Source organism: Paralichthys olivaceus, chromosome 2 (assembly GCF_024713975.1).
Source record: "Paralichthys olivaceus isolate ysfri-2021 chromosome 2, ASM2471397v2, whole genome shotgun sequence".
Classification (NCBI taxonomy): domain Eukaryota; kingdom Metazoa; phylum Chordata; class Actinopteri; order Pleuronectiformes; family Paralichthyidae; genus Paralichthys; species Paralichthys olivaceus.
Genome location: NC_091094.1, coordinates 6,588,448 through 6,609,230, shown reverse-complemented (window position 1 = coordinate 6,609,230; position 20,783 = coordinate 6,588,448). Strand labels below are relative to the sequence as shown.

General features: G+C 39.8%; 1 protein-coding gene across 2 annotated transcripts in view; it reads left to right on the top strand.

Annotated features, from left to right (window-relative positions):
* Nucleotides 1-9,086: 9,086 nt before the first annotated feature.
* Nucleotides 9,087-20,783, top strand: part of grm4 (glutamate receptor, metabotropic 4) — a 146,987-nt gene continuing 135,290 nt past the window's right edge. For both annotated transcript variants that reach the window (XM_069533281.1, XM_069533282.1), the window contains exon 1: nt 9,087-9,835. The gene's annotated coding sequence lies outside the window, so the exon portion shown is untranslated. The remainder of the gene's footprint in view (nt 9,836-20,783) is intronic.

Here is a 20,783-nt window from a genome sequence, read left to right as displayed (position 1 = left end):
CTGGTATAAATATAGACAGAAAATAACAGTATGATATTTGAGCTTTTAAGGAGCTACTGAAAGAATCATTCTGAGGGAAATATACTGAAAATCAGTGGAACAGCTGTTAGTTTAAAAAGACAGCAGGTGCTAAACTAATATTACTGGTTGATTCGTTAATTAGAGCAATGAGCTGAACCTAAATTGGCAAATATTGAATAATCAGTAAACTATTTTCACTGTTTCATTAATTTTTTTATGCATGTATCAATTTGAATAATTTGCTGTTTCATTTTCTGAAAGGGTCAATTTTATGAGAGTTATATGACATATGGTTCAACGACCTCATAGTATCTCCCCATTCAAGTTAATGGGATTTGACTCCACAGCCATTTGAATATTTGGCCATTTTCACTTTTTTCTGGCATTATGGTGACAAAAAATTGTATCTGATTATTTTTAAAAATATCTATGAGATTGATTTTAACAATGGTCATCAATTCACTATTTGATTATCAAATCATCATTTCCAAATAAGCGTAATTTACCGAGAGTACTACTATCATATGTTCATAATTTATTTAATACTTTCATATCTCCAATAGAATATAAGACAAGATGGTGAACGTCCCATGTTTGTTTGAAGGTCTTCTGTATACTTTACATTACCAACAGAAGATGCTAGCATGTGTTAGCGGCCGCCAGTGGATGTCAGGGACATAACCTTAGTTGTGCACCTTAGTGTCTTCTAGTGTTTTGGCCTCGTGATCAACGATACAGGCTGAACTATACAGGCTAAAGGTGAATCTGACTGGCTACTGGCTTGTAATGGCAGCACTATGAAAGCCATGTAGCCTGCTCAGTAGCTCTGACATCATTATCTCTGTGCCATTTTAACCTAACACTGTCCCATTTTAAAACAAAGGATAAGATGGAGAATATCTCTTGTATACAGCAGGAATGAATGCCTACCACCATGTTAGTAGATGTTAGTAACTATCTTCAGTATTGTAATAGAACAATATCACCCTTATTAGCTCCACCATGAAGGATTTTATGTTTTCATCTTTTATGTTTGTTTTTTTGATAGTCAGCAGGATTACACAAAATCTATTTATTCCCCATTCAATTTGGGTGGAGGGGTGGGGCATGATCCAAGGAAAAACGTATATTTTGGTGTGGATCTGGATCAGAGGATGGTTGGGCCTTGGTGGAGGTGTGTGCTCTACTGCCAGTTGACACTCCTATTGATACCTTTTATTGTTTAAGGTTTGTTTGAGCCACGTGAAAGCATCATTCATTCTAACTAGTTATGTCTTTGTACAATTCTCTGTCATTAATTTCTCATTTGCATCTTAAAGCAATCTACATTTTTTATTGGGAACTAACAAATGTTTATGGCATGAATTCACTGAAGTAATGAGGTTCTATATATGCATGCATGTGTGAATGCGAAAGCTGCAGGGAAGCAAATAGTGCAGAGTGTTCATGTGCTCAGGACGTTATCCTCTCGACTCACTTCAGTCGTCTTCTTGCTTTAGGGGACATGTCTCATTCTTTGTCTTGTTCTCCAGAGAGAGGGAACATCATAAAACTGCAGAGTTGTTGGAACTAATGACATTTAGCTTTAGTAAAAGAAGTAACAGCAGAGGGATTTTAGGATATAAAATATACATATATATATATATATCTCAGACCAGCAATAATATTTCATATCAAAATGTAGTTCAGCTAAGTTGAACTGGATAACTACAGCCACAAACTGGCAATTATTTTTACAGTTGGCTATTCACTTATTTCACAAGCCTACATGTTATTTAACATTTGTTGTCAACATCGTTTCTTACATGAACTGTTTGTTCTGTTCTGAATTAATTTTTTAAATAATCCTTTTCTGTCAACTTTTTTCATACCCTATTTTTTATCTTGTAGTTTTTCTGCTGGAGTCTGATTGCTCTCTCTGCTGCAACATTTCTATCTCCCACCAGACATCAATAGAATTTCTTCCCTCATGATCCCACTCCAGTTTCTCCCCATAGATACAGAAATCCTTACCTCCCTCTCCAACTGACACAAGTTTATATTAAAACCAATCTCTGCTTTTTCTATCCAAAAACACAAAAAACACCAGTTTCATACCACAAAAGCAAAAGTACATTTATATATTTATATACACATAATTAAACAGAGTCCTCTTTTATTTTAATTATTTTTATATCTATAACATTTAGAAAAAATGCACTTTAAAGGTATTAACTTGGGCAAGTGTGCAGTGTGCACAATATTACCAGCACCTGCAATATAATGATAATCTAATACAGTAATTCTGCAATAAATCTTCCTTCAACAAAACAAATCTTAGTTATATATTCTTATATAAACAAACGTGTATACAACAAACTTACTCTAAAGGGCAGTTGTGGTTTGGATTTTTAAATTTTTGCATGATAGAACTAAAAGCACAGTTGTTGTGCTGGACAGTAATATTATCACCAGTTGCTCATGATACTGGCGTCCACCACCTCATGTTTGCTGCTTAGTCAATTGATTATTCATTAAAAATTTCACAAAATGCAGAAAAGCTAAATATGATCAATTGGATGTATTGCCTCAGGCCGCCCGCACAGTAAACATGCAACAGTAACATATAATTAAATATGATTAAACAACAAATCAAAATATCCATCAATATCAATATTGATACTGATGGATATGAACAGCAAGAAAAACAAATCTTATATTCTTTCTCATTCCGAGCTTCATGCCTGTGTCTAATTTCAGGGGAGGAGAGCAGTCTTCATACAATCAAACATATGTGTACAGTGTATAGGGTCAGACTCAAGAGGTTGCACTTTTACTCTCTGCAGTTGCTATGGCAACCCTTTCTCTTTGCCAGTCTCTGGTGAACCATTCACACACTGAGCAGAAATAAAGTCCCTGTCATTTCCAAAAGAGGGCGCTCACTCCTTTCAATAAACACATATTTTTAATAAAGAGTGCCACTCCATTTTACAGTTGTGAATTACATTACAAAAATACATTTATTAAATAATTATTTGTTCACCAGGAATTCTCTGTTTAAATTGGATGTCTCTCCATCTGGGCAGGAGTTGTTTTACTGAGATTGTCCTTTTTGTCTATTAAAATCTGATGGTTTCCCTTATCTAAGTCAATGGCCTGAGGCTATACAGTTGTAAATTGTACAGGTTTGTCAGGTAAATACTAATAAAGGGAAAAATAGAAGTTATTTTTAAATTTTGTAATGTCCAAATGAAACCTGATTATTGTCTACAGTGATGTTGACCAATATGTCTCACCTGCTAGCAGTATTTAATTGTTTCAGGCAAATGGTGTGGGTGTGGGTAAGATTTATCTGCACTCAGCTTCATACTGACACTTAATTATTGACAAGTCAAAGGATGTTATACATGCATGGAAAAGTTTCTGATATCAAATATGTTGCCAGTTAGTGGCAGAGATGGACGACAAACTCAGATCCATTAATTCATATAAAGTATCAATAAAAATACTCATTTACTTTTAAGTGCTCCTTCAAACTCAAGTAAAAGAACAGGTGTTTTCAGTTAAAGAAGAGGAAGCTGCAGAAAACTGTCCCCTGTTGATCATAGACTGTTGATTTTTAAGCTTTTTTTATCTGACACAACATCTGCTTTATAGACCTGAAACAGAAAAACCACAAGGGTCTAAACAAGAGAAATGTTGTATTAAAGTTGTGTTTTAGTTATCTCGATATATTCGGTACATTATTTACTGCAACAGATGAGCTATTTTAGCTAAGGTTAGTTTTTCCAGTTATCAATTACACCTGCTGGTTACCAAGTGTAGATGTGCAGCAACAACTAATATTCACCTAAAGAAGAATTCTGGGCATTTAATTAACATTCAAGTATTCTAACATTTGGTAGGTTGGCAGATAAAGGTAACACAAAGTCACTCTAAACACACATTTCTCCATTTCTGACCAAACTTAAGCCTCAGAGATAAGACCTTAATGTATAGTTGGCCTATCTTACACTGGAAACTTTGGTAATTACAACTATTGATGCTATTGGGATTTTATCTTGCATAGCAAAGCTAGTTTATTACTTTTGTGTTGATTGCACAACTGATATTTTCTTGCAACCAATGTTTGCACCGCTTAAGTCTCGATTGGCACTTTCTTGAAGTTTTAGGCTAAGTCACAAGTTTGAAAATAACTAGATGTCTCTAAAACCTTCAGACTTGTATGTATATATACAGTTTACTGTAAAAGTCTGATAAACCCATTTGTTTTGTAGTTAAACTCAACAGCATGATTGTAGCACACTGTTTTGTTAGCAGTCACCTCTTCAGCGTATGTCGGCACATAGACAGAGCAGTCACACCCAGAGTTTGATTGTGGAACAAGTTAAGACCAGAGGATTTCAGCTGGAGAGTTTTATCTCTTCTATCCCTGTCAAGATGTATGACACACAACTAAAGGCAATGCGGCGGCTGAGCTCTGTTTAATCGAAGACTGCAAAGATATTGGCAATGTTATCCTTTCAAGCACCTTTTCTCTCTCCAAGTAAATATGCACGTTAATGACTAAATAAGCAGGAGATTGTGTTGTTCTGCCCGAGGCCAGAATAGATTGTGCTCAGCTTCACACATACGAGAAGCAATTTACTGTGTTGTGATTTTCTGGGTTTAAAGTGACATTGGCCTCTCTCTGTATGGTGTCCTCTGCTAAAAGGCATCAGCAAACTGGCTTAATCTAAAATCATTAGTTTCAGAGATATTGCTCAATACAATTACATTGGATGTTTTTGGAAAAGAAAGGATTAAAAGACTGAATAAGCATATCCACCTTTCTCCATCAAAAAAATCTACTTTAAATCTATAAATAATCAAACGCACATCGCTCTGATTGTACTTTAACTCCTCATGTCATTAATTTATCAACAAATGTATCACTCACCACATTTATCTGCTAGTTATTTGTTAACTGGCCTGAAAATAGATCCAAAATACTATTTAAATAAGATACAGTTTTCAAATAGATAGAATAATAAATGAATTAATGTCTTAACCTTACCACCGGGGGCTGCTCTCATGCCAGTTACAACCAGTCCAAACTCATTTCTACTGATGTTTAACTAGAACTTATTTATGAATCAGAAACTATGTGCACAGTATGTTCATGGATTATGAAATCAGTGAAATATCACAACAAAATATGTCATAATTAGAGAAATAGGGTGATTAAAAAAGTAACAAGGACCTTAAGTCTCATGCTCATATGGTGACGCTGGCATCAGGCTTATAAATGCACATATGTAAAGTAAATTACTGCACCATGGAAAGTACATTTTGTCCCGCATTTAAATTAGTTTAATTAAAATTAATTATTAACTATTATGGCAGAAATATGCTCCAGCAATGAGCAGAAACTCAAAAGGCTCAGATGTTTCAGTGAGGAAAAGTGCAATGAGTCTGCTTCCACTCTACACACCCACAGAAAAATTATATTTTTAGATCAGAGCTACATGAAACATCTACATACTGTACATCACGGTTCATTTTTGTGATTTTTGGCATTGGGGTGGAAACATACATCTGACTGCCAGCTGCAATATAACACTATCATCTGCACACAGTTATTTACAAAGACATGTGGGGGTGATGTCTGCCATAAATAATTTCAGAAGCACATTTAATTCCCATGTTGGGTAAAGCAGCAAAATATGCATATTGCTATAAGAAGACAATGTAGTCCACGTTGTCTTCATTAATGTCCTACTTTGTCTGTAAGCGCTCAAAAAACAAAAACTAGGCAGATTACAGTCATTTAAGATCAAGACAAGCAGCACATTTCAACATTGGAGGAGTGAAAATATAAGATCTTTTGCATTATTGCTTATACTTTAATGTTTACTGCTTTTCTCTGAATTGAATTGTTAGTAAACCTCATTTTGGTTCTTCCTCGACCTCACTTGGTGTTGTTTCTGTATTTCTGACCATCAACCCAGCTCTGGACATGTTAGACATATCGACCGACATGCAAAGGGGCATTATTTTGTAAGAACTGGCAGTTTGTTTCTTATCTGTGTTTTACTTTTGTTATTTATCTGTTTGTGTTTTGTAAAAACACTAGTTGTCGTCTGTTGCAGTCAAAGAACTTTGCTAAATACAAACTTATAATCAGCAGGTTTGATTAAAACAATGAACAAGAAACCATTTTCACACAAAGAAGGGAATAACATCAGAAAACCTCTGTAAGCAGTTCATCATGGTTTTTATTTATTAATACTTACCCTGAACCTCGGTTGGTCACATGATTCTAGTGGTTAGTGACATGATTCCATCTGTCTGAACATCTCGGTATTCTTCACATGAATTATAACCGACAGTTTTTCCTTGAGCACACTCTGCACCATAGACAGAATTTACACAGTCACCAGTCTCTTTTATAAAAAAGTCTTTAAAGGTTCAAAAGTTAAATGTGAAACCTGTCAGCCAATCAAAGTTAAATATTTATCACTCACACATATGGCCGATCTTTCTGCCCTGGCCGACCTCTTTCATCTTTGTAGAATATCGCATCAAACAGGCGACTTGTCTCCCAACTCGTGGGTGTGTTAGAGTCTGAAACTCAATTTTATATAATCAAATGTCAACAGATACAGTCTGCGTGCACGCAGAGTTCAATATAAGACGTCACAGATGTTGATGACACAAACATCACATTAGATTGTTATTTATGTGACGCAGAGAGACTTCCACTCCTCCTCCTCCTCCTCTTTCTTCTTTTCATCAACGTCATTCTTTTAGCGAAAACTTTTACAGCAGCTCCTCCTTCGTCAGATTAATTCAACATTTAGTGAAGCAGCTCTGAATTCTCTTTAAAGTCAAAAGAGGCAAAAACAATCCTCATAATAAGTGAGAGGGTCAAACAGAAACCAATTGTCATAGACAGAGGTCATTCTAAACTAAGAAGTTTGAAAAGAATATCCCGTCACTAAACAGAAAATCTCAAAACCTCGGAATTTACATGTCGAGTAATTCCTATAATGTATCCATGAAATGAGAGACGTCTGGGGGCAGGTGATTATGCCTCAGTGGTTCTTCTTTCTCACTGGGATTTTCACAAGTGACTGGAATTAACATGGCTTAAATTCTCTCCGGCTCATGGCTAATTGAAACAAGTAATCTCCAGAGTTTGCCTTGCACAGTGGGCCCAGGGAGGACTCAGTAGCGTAGCATGTTATCCACCCAGAAGACACAAGGCTGAGTACTGGCGCACTGCAACAGAAAGCAGAGCAGGAATAGGTCTCCTGGTGGAAATAACTTTTGTTTCCCATCCTCCACAGCTAAATTATTTACTTATTATGCTAACTACACTAAACAGAAATAGAGCGGCGGTTTGAGGACCTGACAGATGGAGCACTGATGCTATGTGGGGTAATGAAAAAGTTGTAAAACATTCTGTTCAATAATGTGCACAAGTTAGCCATGTGATTTTTTTTTCTTTCTTCCTTGACTTATATGGTCCCCTGGCAGCTCACAGGACCATCAGTCAGTGGAGTCATTTAGCTGGAATTTGCTCCAGCAGAGGTTAGGGATGAATATTCAGGGGCTCAGCTGCTTCAGAGGCCCCAACGGAGATCTGACACACGCCCCTCAAAGGACCCTCCCAACCCCTTCCTCTTCTCACATCTCTCTTGATGTGGTGGAGCCCGTCCAACACTCCACAGGTGTGACCCACTCAGACCTGTGAAGGCGTCCTCAACCCGAGAGAGCAGGAAGGCAGAAAGAGCAGCTGCGCCGACAGGGAAGCAAAAGGCCAAATTATCACCATGAGACTTCCATTGGACATCATGGAACATTAATCTGCACCTTCTGCAGGGTGTGCTGCACGCCGCACTTAAAATGACATATGAGGAAGTTCTTTGTCTCCCTGGAACACACTTTTCAAACTTCTGAAAGTTAATGGCCGAAATAAGCCTCCGTTTTTCACATTAAAGTCTCAAATAATAACATTCCATGCTCGGTTTAAAACTAATTTCTCGCTTTTTTGCTGGATAATGTTGGACATACTGAGACATGCCCTTGGACACAATACTCTGCTGCAGAATGTGGTTGCTGTCAGTAAGAATGGAAACACACACAGAGGTTTGTGCAGCTATCCTTATTAGGACGCTCATTGATTTGCGTTAAGGAGACTTGATATTTGTTCCCCTAGTGTTACTGTGAAAACAGATTTAGCTCTTGACAACATGAAACATACCTGGACCACACACACACTCTCCATGAATTCAAAACATTTTAATGACTCACACTGATAAACTGGAGACTTAGCCTTAACCTTTTCATTGTTACTATTTGCCTTACCCCAACCCAAACCTTAAAACATGATTCACTTTATGGGGACTAGCTTTTTGTCCCCATAAGAAAGACAAGTCCCAATAATGTGACTGATAAACTGATCTAGGTCCCCACAACATGAGTAATGCCTGGACCACACACACAATCACAGTCGTCCCAGGACATTGCATTGGCTTTCATTGACTTCCTGGAGACCCTAACCATATAGTTAATACTCAAATATACCTAAACTAAACCTAGCCTCAACATGTCTTCACCTTAAAAATGGAGGATTATTGCTTTTTGTCCCCATAAGGTAGACAAGTCCTCATAATGTGACTGGGGGTAGGTCCCCACAACATGAGTGATACCACACACACACACACACACACACACACACACACACACACACACATATCCCAGCATCCCAGATTGAGTTTTCGCACTCATGTGATTGGACTTGATGTATTCGTCACGGAGACTCTTCACACTGCAGCACCTGTAACGTGCACGTCCACCCAGAAGCTTCACATTTGAAATAATGACACCGGATCCGCCTGTCGTCGTCACCGTGGAAATCGGAGCGATTGCCTGCCGTCACACTGCCGAAAATGTAACAGTCACAGAATATCATCACATTAAGACATCACCATTTTAAACACGGGGGCTAAAAGAGAAATTGCTGCGTGTATAAATGATGTTGAAGAGATCAAATGTGAGTCTTTCAACTTCCTTAAGTGTTGGTGGCGCTGGAGTTTGAATGTGTGTGATTAACTGAGACTTGAGATTTCACTAATGCAAAAAAAAAAAAAAAAAGGCTGTGTGCGTGTGTGTGTGCGTGTGCAGCCACTGCCGTAGAGCTGCTGGTAGTACATGCTGTAATCTGGCATTCACTCCCCCCTCCACACACACACACACCCATTGATGGTGCATTCTCCCCCTGATAAAGGCGGTGTGCTGCGATGCATTCAACATCAATCACTTCCAGCGCGCGTGCACTCTCCAGTCCATCAGTCGGGGGAAGTGCTCTCGCCTCGGGTACGGGATACGCGTCTCTACGCTCCATTATCCCGTAGGAATCCGATCCTCTCCTCGGCGGGGCGGTATCATATGAGGGGCTCTACACTCTGGAACCTGGACGAGCCGTTTGTTTATTCTCTCCCATTCACACACTGAAAGAAGTTGGGGGGTGGGTGGGGGGGACTTGAGACTTTCAGCACCACTTTGTCCGTGGACAGCGCTCGCAATGATTCCGGCGCATCGACGCAGCCTCGAAATTGCGCGTGGATTCCCTCTGGATTTACTGTTGAGAAACATTGTTCACATGTTGATCTGAGGAGAGAAGAGGAAGAACAAACCCCCAGTTTCTTTTTTTTTTTTTCAATTGCCGAGGAAATCCCCCTCCTCATCCCAGCAGCCGACAAGATACCGTTTTTGCTTTTGGATATGGGTCACTTGTTATAATAAAAGAAAAGGGATTCCTTGTTTCGTGCACGGACAGGATGGAGGGGTAAGTGCAGCCACCCAACCTGAAAAAAATGGGCCATCTATCTCGATCAAATGTTTGGAATAAAAAACGTCGTGACATACATTTACTTCATCCTCAAGACGGAGTAGTGTCAACAGGGAAATTATGCAAATCTACAAGGGGGGGTGCATGCAAAAAAGAAACAGTTTCAATGCTTAAAATTGATGATTGATTCGTGGCACCTTTTGAAAAGTAGATACGTGTATGTGTGCGTTGCCTGTCAGGAGTGCAACGCCCAGAACTGTGCATGCATTGATTGTTTTTACGCGTTTCCGTGGAGCTTCTTTTCTTTCTTACGTTGCTGCGCCGCACACAGACAAGTCTCACAAAATAAGATTATAAAAAAAAAAACATGACTCAATATCACAACTGCTGCAGCTTCAAGGTTTTAAATGCAATTTAGGTTGCATCTCTAAAAGCACACATCGGATAGACGTGGAGGGGGTGTCTGTGCAGTAATACCAGCCAGTTTGTGCAACATCAGGATGCAAACAGTCGCAGCTCCCCCACATTCATCTCATCCCCACCTCCCTTCTTCTCTGGTGTCTCCCCCTTAGCCCTGGAACAAGTTGAATCACGTATGGGGGGTGCACCCTGGCTGGGTGGTGCTTTGTTGGGGCAGGGGTTGGCCTGGGGGGATGGCTGGTTGATATTTGGGGGGTAAACGCTGTGCGAACCATCGATTGTCACTGTGCTGTGCAGATGTGCACACTCCTGGCACTGGAGGCGTGATTGGAGATGGGCGTATGAAAGTGCTGATGTGAGGCTCCTGCTGTGCAAACTTTAATAGGTTACTTCAGCATGGACGGCTGTTACTCCAAGGCCATTATTTCTGTTGACAGGGATGTACATTGTGCTTTAATCTGCATGTACGCAGTTTGTCTGTTAGTCGTCAAGGCTCCTTAGACAAAACAATGACACCGGACTCGTGAAGACTATAATTATTAATATCACTTCCATTTCAGGCTCTCTCTCCCTCAGGCCTTTTTTGTGGGGCAAGAGATTAGCTTTGTGCTATCTTACTCTCATAGCTTCAATTCAAAGTTGGAGGGGGGGGTGTGATTACAGCCAAATATGCCATTGTCTGCATTCCCTCTGAACTTACAGCCAAGAGGGGAAATGTTCCTCATATCAGAGGGTAATAATCTAAAGAGTCTGACTCAGCAGAAGAGAGATTTTTTAATTCAGTTCCAGCCTCCGAGCTCCCATGGGATACATTTTATGTCTTACGTCGGGTTATTCTTGTTGGCATGTTCCCCACAACTGCACTGACTGATAGCCTTACCTGGATCTAGCTACAAAGCGTGCTTAAGAAATCTCCCCCAGAGAGAGATTCAGAGGAATACTCCATATGTGTAGATTGTAGCCGGGCGAGAGGTGCAGGGCTTATTCAGAAAGCCTTAGATTTACTTCTCCGAGCTCTGCCTGGCTTATCTTGTACTGCAAGTTAGTTTAGTAAGTGCAGACTCAGCGTAAGATGTTAAGTTCTCATATGTCATGGGCCAGAGTGTATAAACAGCTATGAGGAGATACTAGAGCACTGCCTCATTCTCTTGCTTAATAATACACGAGGACACAGCAGCATGTTGTAGCTTGGCCAGAGGATACAAATGCTTCTTTACATTTCAGGCCGCTGGCAAACGGTCATTTAATAAAAACATCACATTCTTTTGATGGATGATCAAAGCCATTGAAATCATTTCAGGGTGGGGGGCTTGATCCTCTTCTCCAGTCTGCAGAGAGACCCCCCCCCCCCCACCATCCACGTCTTTTACTGTAGCTGCTGCATGGATCCAAGAACAAGACTGCAATAAACACACGTGTTGTGCTCTGCTTCCCAGAACAGACCTGTGGTTAAATTCCCGACAGACCTCCGTTGTTCCCCTTTCACAAAGCCTCGTGCTGGAAACGGGGAAGCGTGTGCACGGTGGTGTACAGAGCCCAGGTTTCAGCTTCATTCTCTTCCTGGCAGACGCCATCTGCTCACTGGGGAGGTTTTCCAAACAATTCCATATTAAAGGCTGCGGACATGAGACACATGGCCAAACTACAAACAAAGCATCCTGAGGTTTTTTCTTCTGTATAAAATTTAAAAAAAACAGGTCACTTAAAAGCCTAAATATACACAAATTAAATCAAATGTTGCATTTATGTATTCATATATATATATATGCGTCTTTCAGTTTGAGAGCAAGATTTCTAGATCTGGCACTCATATTTTGTAATGCATTCACTCAAAACCCTGCGCTCACACTCAAACAGCCCCTGCTTGTGCTTCAATTTGCTCTGCTTGTGTTCAAACTCTGCGCTTGCACTCTGATATTTTAGTTGCTTTATTGTTGTGAAAACTAAATTCCACTCGTGGTCAAAAGTCCAAAAATTCAGTCGAATAAAAAGCAGGAGAAGTCAACTTAAAAGCAGCAGAGTTTTATTGTCGACAAGAAAACCCAAGACCATTCAGTAGTGAGCCTGAGCCGCACCAGAGAAAAACTCTGACTAACAGTGGTGTTGTTCCGCTTTATCTATCCTTAAGGGCCACGCCTGTTACTTATCTGACTGGTCTATCATTACGTCTATCATTTATGGTCTGACATCGTGACCTAAGCTTATTGGTTATTATCGTGAACTTCTCCCTGGAAAGTCTCCAAACACCTGGGTTGCTTTGGATGGCCTTAGAACTGGGACTTTCCGTCTTGAAAGCCCCTGCCTCGCCATGACATGTCTCTTTTTCCTTTAAAAAGCTTTTCTTACTCTTGACATCATTATATTCTGTCCAAATCGTTTACTATTTTTTTTAAAGATATTTGTCTCTGAATTGACACCATTATGTTTCCTTTTTGTCAGATTGTCTTTTTTAAAAAGATTATTATTTCATATTTCAGTTATACATACACATCATACTGCTTGTACCACTGAGTATATTGTTTGGTTCGTCATTGTTGTGTTAAACTTGTTATGATCATCAGTAAATGATGTTTCTCTTTAACTTCAACATACATTCGATTATAGTGCAGATTGTGCAGATTAAAGGTATATAGTGACATTCATATTGTGACATCGTATAGTGACCAAAAATTACACTACAGCTTGTGCTCAGATTATCTGCGCTCCAGCTTCAGCTCTTTTTTCTTGCTCTCACACTGCCTATGTCCGTTCTCCTCTGCTTTTAAATATATACAATTTTTGAACTTGTCCCGCCCTTGTTGTGGTAACTTACGCTGTTTGTACTGTTCCCATAAGGAACAGGAGAGCAGAAACAAACAGGGTTGCTCATATTTTATTTTTATAGTTACAAACGCTAGGAAATCTGCCCAAGCAACAAAATATCTGAGTGCAAGCGTACAGTTTGATATAAAATTAAGCACAAGCTGGGGCTGTTTGAATGACAAAATCTGAAATCTGGTATTCATGAAATCAATAATTCCTGGTCTCAAACTGAAAGACCAAGACCTTGAATAAAGATAGAAAGAAAAAAATCCATATTGAGGCAAATTGTCCCTTTCATGCAGAAATGCATTCACAACCATCCATTACTCTCTTACATTAATAATCAAGAAAACATCCCATAATTAGGCTTTTGTCTCCCTCTGAGGAGTCACTCTTGTTGTGGTGTTTATGTTGTATAATGGTTTTTCAATAGACGATATTTAAGCTGATGGACACGTGTTGTGTTAATTACATCATAAGGAGTTTCATAGATATTTCATGATATCCTGAAACACGCTGTAATAGACCATCAACACTCACTGGGATTTTCTATTATAGATGGAAATGAAATGTTTGTCCTTGTACCAGGATATCCCATTAAACAGATGGTGCGCTGCTTTGAGGTTATACTATTCAAATTTTGCACATTATCTTGTAAATTTATAACTGTGAAATAATGTGGAAAACAACAGGATTTCAAATTATTAACAATGCAGGAAAACAACAGAAAGATCCAGAAGAGGGATGCTGTGCATTTCCTGAGTCATCATACACACAGATTCTTCCTGGGGCAGCGTTGTGTGAAATGGAGTGTGAAATGAGTGCACTTAACATCCCTGCAGTAGATTATACACATTATCTTACACCAGGGTTCGAGAGCATCTTGCCTCTCGCCTGAGAATCTGTCATCAAGTTACATTCACCTTTACTCCAGTCCATTTAATGTTCCCCACAGGCCCAAGACCATCTCTCCAAACAGTCCCACGCTTGTTGTTCCAGATCTGCATCAAACAATATCATCAGGCAACTCGTAAGGTTTACCTCGACTGACGTGGAGCACCACACGGAGTTTGCATCATTAGTGTCTGATAAATTATCCACCACCAAGTAGCGGCGCTCACTTTCACATTCTCCACTTGCTTCACGCTCCACCATTGAGGTTCGGTTTTCATCTGTGTTCGTTTGTAAATTAGCAGGATTACACAAAAACTACAAACAATCTGATCCATGAAATTTTGTGGGGGGTGGGGCATGACCCAAGGAAGAGGGGATTGAATTTTGATGTGGATCCAGATCAGGGTGCAGGTTCAGTGTTTTTATTTCACCTTTTTTATTGATTTCTCAGACAACAACTCATGCTAATTCATTCAAAAATACAATGTGTTCAATTTGGTGCAGATCCAAATAAAATACAGATGCAGTGAATTTTAATGTGGTTTCATAAATGGACCATTGAGCCGTTGCAGAGTTAAATTGTAATATATAGTATGTTGGTCATATCCATGGAAGAGAAACGATGCTTTGATATACATAGCACACATGAAAGCACTTATGAAAGAAGCTGTTGCCAATGTATTGTTTTATTTTTTGTGTCACTTTTGTTATTTGTGTTTTTCGAATTAATTTGTAAAACTGATCAGGAGACATGTTGACAATCACAACTTTTGCAGCACAACACCAATTGATCATGATTTCATTACTTGGATGTTTTATCATCATCTTACCGCAACAAAACACTTAACTGTACAACAGGGACCAGTAATTAGCCTCAGCCATGGGCCAGTTGTTTTTCAGCCTTATTCAGAGGTGGGGCAGCTTTTACAGAAGACTATTTTAATTAACTGATTTATAAACGTGTCTCTGGATTTTATTTTTATGGACGGATGTCATAATTTCCATTAATATCTAGAAACTGAGATCCAGCAGTCATGTTGATACTCTTATTTGCAGCCTGCTTCAGTTATGATTGAATGTCAGTATTAATGTTGACACAAATTGTTCTGTGCCAATCTGACCCAGGAGTCACTGTTTCACTGCTACACAACAATATAATCACTGAATTATTTACATACATTATTTTACATATAATATTTTGCCTGGTTGGTTGTATTGTTGTTTTGCATAAAAATATGTATGAGAGCAGCTACCTCTCTAAGATCGTCATGACAACCATCTTAAATTACCCTGAAGTACCCTCAAGTTATTGTAATTTATACTTTTGAAAGTATACTATATATATTTTGTATTATTTACATTATTTAAATGTGAGCTAACACTGTTTGGCTCAAATTTCCCAAACCTTCTGCACCATGTACTCCTACTTGATGATGACATTTTTTTGTGAGAAGAAAAATCAATTATATGTATTTATTTCAAATAAGTAAATTTATCATATACTAGTTAAAGGAAGAAAATACATTTAATATAGTTGTGACATGCAAGTGTAGAGAAATCCCATGTTTCTGTATCTCGCTTCGGTTTATAAATGATGAGCAGTTCTTTTAGTGTAACACTGTTCAACAACTGTCCAGGGAGCGCTGGGCGTACATCATAGAACAAAAGATGTATCACTCTTTCCCGTTCACTTTTACTGTCTTCACCATAAGTGGCCTCAACAGACCAAGATGCAGTGGGAGGAAAAATACTGCACTCTGAGTGAAAAGGGACGACCAAGATCACAGACACAAAGAGTATTTGGATAGTGAGATGTATTCATGTGCCCGCAGGTCCGTAATTGCAGGAAATGACTGTAACAGACACACTTCCTCTTGTCAAAAAGGCATTCTGCGAAACCACAAACAAACATTAGCTGCAGTGGAGGAGGAGGAGGCAGGTGGTCAGAGAGTGTGTGTGCTCTAAAGTAAATAGCAACCGTTGTTAATGAAATCAATCCTTAAAGATTCGGTAAACATTTTCTCAGTCAGCTTCTGACAATGAGCGTTAACAGTTTCAGTTATTTCAGATAAGAGGTTTTCTGTGTTTTAGATACTGAGCATCAATAGCATTGATCTGGAGTCATGTTTTCCGGCCACCTGGTGAACACAAGTTCATTATTCATCCTCTAGTAGCTCTGTCTTTGGTCTCTACCACCTCCTGAGGGACCTTTTTAGCGCCTCTATTAATCAGCTCATTACTTATTATGTCCGTCTGCTGTTTGTTCCTGTGCAAGAGATTGAGTTAAGAGTTAATTAGAAAACAAATGTCTGGAGTGAGCTCGTCAGTATACAACAAACAAGGTGAAATCACTGTTTCTTTCCCACATCCCATAGACCTCAGCTTCCTTCAAGCTCTACCACCACCTCTCCTTGTTTATTTGAGCTCGAGTGTGGCCTGAGTAAAATTTAACAGAGCAGAGATGCTCCTGCCTGGATGTGCTTTCCACCTCTGAGTGTGGGCGTAGCCGGACAGAGGCAAGAGTCCGCTGTCCCTGCTCACTTTCCCTTGAACGGCTCTACTCAGCTGATGATATGGACACGACATGAAAGGGGTCGCTCGTCGTTATGAACCCGACAGAGAATTATTACCTGTTTGCAGCTTTACCTGTGATCAGAGGTCTTCAGCACCAAACAGCAGACGGACTCATAGTGAAACATTTAGCAGCTGAAGGACCTGATATTTCCTTTAGTTAGGGGAGACCATAGAATGTTTATAAAGATGACTGCTCCCAAAAGTGACAACCTGGGGCCTAGCTGCAGTATAGATCGTAAATCTTGCATCCTCCATGTTAGTGGATGGGACATGGGCCAAACTAAAAAGTCAAAGTAAATGTCAGATGAGATTCTTGAAATGGTTTGAGGTTGCTCTCATGACACTGATGAATGCTAGTGTACTAGAAGTGCTAAATGTCCCAGTATGTTTGGTTTTGATTAGTAACTTGAAGCTATAAAAACAGCTTACTCATGATTGACACCTGAGACTAACTCATGATTGGTCAGCATGTGTGTCGACAGGATTTTGTGCACTTTCCAAATTCCTGAGGAAGGTTACCAAATATTAATTGCTGTCTGTCTGCTGTTTTTTGCAGCGCTGAAAGATGCTAAAACACTCTGTGCAGAGTTGGGTGCTAATTCTCTCTGGTTTTGTCACTCTGAATGACCCATTTCAGGTTTCAGAAACTTTGATCCATTGTCAACATGAAAATACTGAACACTGCAGTTTGAAGGACAAATCAAAGAAAAAACATGAATAAGACTCAGGAGGAATATATAAAAGGCTTAAGAAATGCAAAAGGCTTCAACTCTGACGCTGTGACTAAAGACTCAAGACCTTGACACATGAAGCACAACACGTACAATGGTGAGATCAAGGATAACCTCAGCAGAAGGCAATAACATCGACTGCAGACTCAATCCTGGTCTTCTTTGTATATGATGTGAAAGTTTCTATACACTTACCTGGAAATTGGCAGGGAATCAAGGCTTCACCCACGATGTGCGACACACAAAAGTGAAAACTGCAAATGAGTTGTTCCCCTGTTGTGATCAGTCACCGCAGCCTATAAAGGGAACGCATGGCTCCTATCTACTGGAATATGGCTGATGCAGTCAGGACAAGCAAGGCAAGCAGTACTTAACCAATTAAAGCTAAAAATAGTGATTTATGTTCTCATATCTCAGAATAGCATTCTCTCTCCAACAAGCGTCCGCAATGGCCGTTTTGAATCTTTGCTACAAATTACTGCCCTCTGGTGGTGGTAGCAGACAATTGTGTCAAGACGTTTTGTCTTGCACATTGCGGATACTCTTCAGATCTTTGATGGATGACTGGTGATGACTTTATATAAAGATGGATGATTTCATAGCTAAAATATTCTCATTTCCCCGTGGTGGCTGGCTTTAGTATAGGCTATAAATACTGCCTCCCATCAAGCTATCAACGGGACGTTAAAGCAGTGACTCCGCTCCCTGATCACCACACTGCAAAGACATTAGCTCCATATGACATCACATGCACAAGATGGTGGCACCCATGTTTGGGATATTTTTGGCTTTATTTTTGTACAGCGAGAGGTTGTTTCGGACACATCATCCATCTTCGTAGATCGACTCACTGAGTATCAGCAACAAGGGCGCCAGTCAAGCCTTCACGATCAGTTATGACATCACTCTCATTGACATACACATGCACAGATGCATTGGAATATTACAAACAGTTTTTCTTCCTAAGCACTATCAGGTAGTAAACAAATTACACTGTGATCTTCTGTTTGCACGAATCTGCAGTAAGTTTGAGAAGTTGTTTGAGACTTCATGTTGTTACACAAGAAGTGCAGCCTCTTTTCAGGGATAGTTCAGTCAGTGTGGGTTGTGTTCGCAGCAAGTGGGAGAACGAGAGAGCAGGTGTGCCAGGCTGGAGACTGGAGCGGAGAGTGAGAAGTTTGCAGTTAAGCTGTGAATGCAGCAAATGTGCAGTTTAGGCAGTTTGTCAGTAAATACGTTCAGCAACTCCTCGACACCCAGGCCAAGTTCCTGCTCCTTGGCCTTGGAGCATATCACAAATCTGCCCTGTGCTCTGATTCTAGTCAAGATGATGAGCCAGGAAACGTGGGGAAATACAGGACCCTGCATAAACACTGGAGTTTGTAATTGTTAGTTAATGGTAAATATCTGAGGATTAAGATAAGAGTGATTTCTGGATATGTCCTGCTAATTCAAATTCATAATCCTAATAGGCTACTTCTCACCACCCCAGTCAATATTTAAACCTGCATTAGTCACCAGATCTTGTGTGTGTGTGTGTGTGTGTGTGTGTGTGTGTGTGTGTACCTGTCTATACACTGGCCTTTCTGTGTCTTTGTGTGTGTACCTGTGTGTACCTGCCTCCCTGCTTGTCATCCCATCTGCCTGTGAGTGTGTTCCCCACCGTTTACTTCATCAGTCGCTCTTTTAAGTCCTGCATGTGGGTGCTCGCTGTCTGTGCCGTTATCAGCCACCATGACAGTTTAATGCTTTGCTCGCTGATACAGTTGAGGAAACAAATGAATTATGTTTTGCTGTAAAGTTCAGTATGAACCTTTTGTAATTTGGTAGATCTGTTAATTATCAACGCTTCCTCATTATGTTGACAGAACATTATCTCTATAAATAAAAAATATGTGCAAATTACAGTACGTGCATGTCTACCACACAGGGATGTGAAAGATTTCAGAGGTAAGACGCTGTTTTCATAATTGAAACACCATGTGTGAATATTCTTCGTGTAGACTTTCAGACTCAAGTCTTCACACTTGTCCATTAATTTGTCACCCGAGTGTTTATCAAACTATGCCAGCATATTAGCTTTTTTTTTTTTTACAATCCCATATGGTTTAAATAATTATTTTACTCTAAAATTCTTCATTAGTTCTGGTTATTGCAGTTACAGGCACAATAGGTTCTGTTCTAGTGAGAATAACTCCCCAAAGGTTTGTGGCAAAGGGCTCCAGTGCACACACAGATGTCAGGATGCAATAAAATATTGTATCCCCCTAAATGTTTTCCGGTATAATGGGCCAAGCCTGAATTATACATTCCACTGTCTGAACTCTACTCGATCCTGTCCATAAACACACTTAATGTGACAGGTTTGTTGAGTGGAGGGTCAGGTGGTTACAGTAAAGAACAAGTTCTGCAGATTCACTACTTTCAGCAGAGTAGATGATGATTTTACGTCACATGTAGATGAAGGTTCTCCTAAAACACGAGCTCAGACATCAGAGTTGCTGGGGTTTCATCTGGGGACTGCTCTGGTTCTGCAGTCACACTCTGTCGGCTGGCATGAGGGTGTTTGATCCCCCCCCCAAAAAAGGCTTTGCTCAGAAATAGATCACTGTTCTTAATGTGATAAGATCAGCGTGGTGCAGGTTCTGGAGAATTGTCAGAACATGAATAAAGCGTTGTGACTGCTACACGGTCGACTTGCCCCAGAATTAACATGCACGGGCACTAAGGTGAAGTCAGAGACCTCTCATGTCCTGTGGTGATTCATTATCAGCCACAACAGTGATGCCCGTGTTGTTTTCACCTTGTGAGTTTATGTGCGTGTCACACGTGTGAGGCAGAGTGTAGTCGTGGAGACACCGACGGTTTCAGGAACTTCACGGAGGTGGTTTTGATCACGTTGGCAGGTGTTTGTGTATCTCTGGACACATTTTGTCACCTTGACAGCGTCACGACCGTGCGAGACGCAGTAATGAAACTTTACAAGTGTGTAGCCGAGATGGAAATGAAGGTCGAGTTTGGAAGAAGGGCGTGTTTCTACCTAGACTACTGAGTACTCATGCAATAATGTAGTGATGACTATTCAGTACTCAGAACGTCAAAAACCTCTGTCGCCATTTTAACGAAGCAAACAAGCTTGACAGTGAAACCTGGTTCATAATGAATCAGTTGTGCACCATTTACTGCTACTAGTGGTGTTGACATATTAAAAATGTAATCAAAAAATTGCAATCACTGGTGTAGATGCACATGCGGGTGTTAACTCAATTTATTTAATAACCTGTCTTAATTGCAGCTGCAACACGGTTTCAAATTGCTGCAACAAATAAATATATATGTGTGTGTGTGTGTGTGTGTGTGTGTGTGTGTGTGTGTGTGTGTGTGTGTGTGCAATAACATTATTTCTAATTCATGGAAAGCACAACCTGGGAAGGAAGGAAGGAAGGTGGAGAAGGTGGAGGAACAAGCTGAGAGGGATTTGTGCTAAATTAAGGTGTGAGTTATTCCTGTTTGTATTTTTCGGA